Source organism: Columba livia, chromosome Z (assembly GCF_036013475.1).
Source record: "Columba livia isolate bColLiv1 breed racing homer chromosome Z, bColLiv1.pat.W.v2, whole genome shotgun sequence".
In the NCBI taxonomy this organism is placed as follows: domain Eukaryota; kingdom Metazoa; phylum Chordata; class Aves; order Columbiformes; family Columbidae; genus Columba; species Columba livia.
The window spans coordinates 52,826,333-52,831,309 of NC_088642.1; positions in this window are offsets into that span (position 1 = coordinate 52,826,333).

The window sequence follows — 4,977 nt, forward strand, 5'->3', positions numbered from 1 at the left end:
CTTTTATGATGTACAAGGTTCCCTGTACCCCATGTGAACACCAGCTGATTTCTGGAAAGGTGCAGATAAACAGAAATATTTGCTGCCTCGGCCAGAGTAATTCTGGTAATTGCAGAGTCACACTCTTTTTCCTGTTCTGTGGATGCTGCCAAATGCAGCAGAACATCAACAGGGCAGCCTGGCTACCCTGGGCAACAGGGGACCACAACACACACTGCTTTGCAGCCATGGAAGGCCGATCAGGAGCTATGCTCACATGGGCTCCACTAGAAAGTGCTGGGCCAAGGCTGCTGTGTTGCTCTTCCTCTCCAGGCATGTGGCATATCTCATGACAGAGGACCTGAATATCATAAGAACTTAGGTTACAAAGAGAAAACTGTGGAAAAACTGGTAAAAGAGCAATACTTCAAATATTTATGAGCTTCTGTTACAATAGCCCTAGCAAAGAGGGAGAACAGATCAGCAAAAGTCAAACATTATGGAATGCCTTATTTTAATGGCATGCATAGTTTCTTGAATTGCTGGTGCAGAGTTGCCATTATTTTCTGTATGAAGACTGAGCTTGATCTTGTGTTCTCTTTCTCAGGGTTTTACTGTGCCTGTTTAGCATAATCCTTGCAATGGGACTCTGGAGCAGACACCAAAGGCATTGAAAAATGTCTTGAACTTCTTTTCTGAAACAATTTTTCATCTGTCTGTTTCACTGTGGAGAATGATGGCTCTTTTAAATATAATGGAATATACCAGGTGCCTTGGTAGTTTATTGAAATTTATATTGCCAGAAGCTTTTACTATGTTGGTCAGAGTGACACAACAAAAGGTGCTATTTATGCTTTTAGGCCCTTCTTTCGTGAGTAGCTTAATCATCTCGTACCTTCAATCAGGGAATTTGTTTTGCAGTACATAGGAGTACATAGGAAAACAGGAATCTTATTCTGAAGGGAAAATAGTACATAGGAAAACAGGAATCTTATTCTGAAGGGAAAATATTAAATAAACCTGCTGCTTTCTGACAGCTTGATCAGAAATGCAAAGGAAGCATGGAGAACAGTGCTGATGAAGGAAGTCCACTGCTAGTGTTGAAAAGCCATTTCTATTACATAATTGGTGAAGGCTTTTTTATTTCCTACAGAGACATGCTCTGGAGTCCTGTGTTTCAGCAGTTCTCACAGTGCCTTAGTTAATGCCTGAGATCAAATCAACTCCTGTTTGTTCTTGAATCATACAGACATACACCATCTCTCCTCTCAGAATCAACACCAACAAAATCTGTCTGAGTGTTCAGATTGGCTCAGAGCATCTGTTTGGTCAGTAATATACAAGAAAAACAAGAAAGGGCAGCCAGATATTAAACAGCTCCTTGAGAAAAAAATATCAAAGCTAAGCACCTTGAGAAAAATATTGCCAGACCCTGCTCCCAGCACAACGTCAGGAAGAACACCTAACTAAACATGATGGATGATGAATCATGAGGATTTCTTTGTTTTGCTAATTCAGAAAAATATGTTTGAAAAGTCAGTCCAATGTAGTCATATATTCCTAGCCCTTCAAATGGTTTGATTGTAATGCCTTTGATACTGTCCCTCACAGCATGCTTCCAGACAAGTTGTGCAGCTGTGGGATGAGCAGGTACATGGTGCACTAGGTGAAGAACTGGCTGAATGGCAGGGCTCCAGGGGTAGCTGTCAATAGGGCTACATCTGGCTGGTGACCAGTCACCAGAAATGTTCCTCCGGGCTCAGTTCTGGGGTCAGTCCTGTTCAACAGGTTTACCAATGACCTGGATGCAGGAGTTGAATGCATCATTAGCAAATTTGCTGACAACACAAAACTGGAGGTGCTGTTGACACTCTTCACGGACAAGAGACCTTGTAGCGGGAACTATTAGACTGGAGCACTGGTCAATGATTAATGGGATCAGATTTAACAAGACCAAATGCCAGATTCTGCACATAGGGTGGAGTGATGCCAGGCACAAGTACAAATTGGGAGAGGAATGGCTGGAGAGCAGCCTTGCAGAAAGGGACCTGGGAGTGCTGGTTGGCAGCAGCTCAATACCAGTCAGCACTGGTACAACATTGCTCGCGAACTGAACTTCATCTTCCACAAGATCGGCTCTTGTGCTCTTGCACTTGGAGGAGGTTCTCGTTTCTCACTGTTCTTTCTTCCTGCTTGAAGGTGCTGCTGAGAAAGCCAACGAGGGAGACCCTGTGCCCTGGCAGCCAGGAGGGCAAACTGCATCCTGGGGGCATCAAACACAGTGTAACCAGCCAGACAAGAGAGTTGATTATCCTGATATATTCAGCATTGGTTCAGCCTCACATTGAGAACTGTGTGCTGTTCTGGGCACCACAGAATAAGAAGATGTGAAGGTCCTTGAATGTGTCCAGAGGAGGGGAACAAAGCTGGTGGAAGGGCTGACAGGTATGAACTGTGAGGAGCACTGAGAGCTTTGGGTTTGTCTAGTTTGGAGAAAAGGCAGCTGAGGGACAATCTCATTGCTCTCCACAGCTTCCTGAGGAGGAGACGTGGAGAAGGAGGTGCTGAGCTCTTCTCCCTGGGATACAGTGACAGGATGTGTGGGAAGGGTTCAAAGCTGTGCCAGGGAGGGTTACACTGGACATGAGGAAGCATTTCCTTACCTAGAGGGTGCTCAAACACCGGAGCAGGCTTCCTAGAGAGGTGGGTGATGGACCAAGCCTGTCAGTGTTGAAGTAGCATTTGGAAAATGACCTTCATAATACGCTTTAACTTTTGGTCAGCCCTGAATTGGTCAGGCAGTTGGACCAGATGATCATTGTAGGTCCCTTCCAATGGAAATATTCTATTCTATTCTATTCTATTCTATTCTATTCTATTCTATTCTATTCTATTCTATTCTATTCTATTCTATTCTATTCTATTCTATTCTATTCTATTCTATTCTATTCCATTCTATTCCATTCTATTCCATTCTATTCTATTCTATTCTATTCTATTCTATTCTATTCTATTCTATTCTATTCTATTCTATTCTATTCTATTCATTCTATGCTATGCTATGCTATGCTATGCTATCCTATCCTTAGTCTGGTCTGGTCTAGTCTAGTCTCGTCTAGTCTAGTCCTATAAGACTTTTTTAACCTTGAAGACCTAGGGACTATTTCTAAGGATCTGCAAAAGGTGAGGGAAACATGCCCATTTTCTGAAGGGTAGAATTTATTACACAGGTACTCATACCCCCATCTGAAAGCTTGTATGTGTCCACAAAATTCTGGTTTAACACATCAAAATTGTGCAAGATTGCCCTGAGGTTTTTTTAACAGGGGAAGTTATCCACTTTTGCTCTTTAAAGCCAAATAGCTCCTACCCTGGGGAGATACTTTGAAAAGCCATTGCTGCCAGTTTTATGACCTTCAGTCTGACTGTAAAGGTTACAAACGGAAAGATTAGTAGATGTCGCTCCTTCTCAGGCTTAGTTTTTTACCTTACACTTTAAAATATTTTAACAAAAGGATAAAAAAGAGAACTATATATTATATTCACTATATATACTGCATCAGCTCTATATACTATATTCACTTACAGAGTGTGATCTGGGTCAAAAAGGTTATGCCAGATTCAGCACACATAACAAGGCTGGCGCATGTGTGTCTAGAATGAACATTGGTCTGAGATCCACAACATGGTTCTGGCTGCCACCAGCTAGCTCTTTCCAAAGCAGTATCTTGGCATGCCTCGGAATAACCATAGGACATTAAATGTTCTCAAGGGGCTGTACAGATGAAGATAAACAACTCTGAAAAATAAGAGGGCTTAGCTGTAAGGATTTAAGCCAAGCCACGCCTCTGGTCCTCAAGGCCAGAGAATGGTCCCTGGCCAATTTTATGTAATACTAGAGATGTAAACAAGGCTTGTTTTAACAAAGTGAAACCTAACTCAGGTTTGAAACAGTTACCAAAATGGTAAACTGCTCCGCTGTGGTTGTGTCACTTGTAATCTTGCTGCCCAGCTCCAAAGAAAAACTTTCTGCCAGTCCTTCAACAGGATCTCTGCAGTAAACTTTAGTCACAGCCTGTTCCACAGCTGACAAAAGCTATTGAAACTGTTTTGTGTGTCACATGGTGGTTTCTTTTTAATATTCCATACTGGCTAGCCAACTGCCTTGGGAAAGCTAACTGCAAATTTCGTGAAACATAAAGATAGTTTCGCTTATTCTCTTCACACGACAGAGCACAGGGAAGGTGAAAAGAAGAGCTGTATATGCTGAGGATAAGGGTTACAAATCAAGATGAAGAGCATTTTAGACTATTATAGCTGATACTTTTCCTCTTTTAGAAACACCACCAATAATTGCCATTTATTGGAGAAACAGAGCTCTTTTGCCCATTTGCAAAATATGGGCTAAAATGCTTGTCAGCTGAGAAAGACATTGAAATAAACACGAAAATGCTATAGGAATGCTGGTGTTCGTATCTTGTGTATCACAATCTAGACTTAAACCCAGTCGTAAGCAGCCTTGCACACTCATTTGGTGATTTACATGCAAAATTTCCTTAAGTTTCTGAGAATTAATGTGTAGAATTCTTGTATGAGCACCTCTAGCCTTGACAAACTGGATATACAACTGTGAATCTGCAAAGCAGAGACCAAAGTCCTCAGCTAGGAATTAAAATGTCCTTCTCAGATACTGCAGATTCTGGAACATCAAATGATACAAGTAATTACTTGCCTCTGAAGTCTGCTGTATGGGTTAATAAAAGAATATTTGTGCAACATTTACAAAGTGCTGTCTGCTATTATATGGGCCAAAGCTTGTTTTTGTTTAACTTATACTGAAGGCTTCTTAAATGGCCTAAAGGCAATAAGATAAGAATAAGAATAAGAATAAGAATAAGAATAAAGAATAAGAATAAGAATAAAAAAGGACAACTGAAATGTCGTGGTAACATTTCTTTGCCATTGGCAATGGCAGCTGATGTTATGCAAGTAATTTTT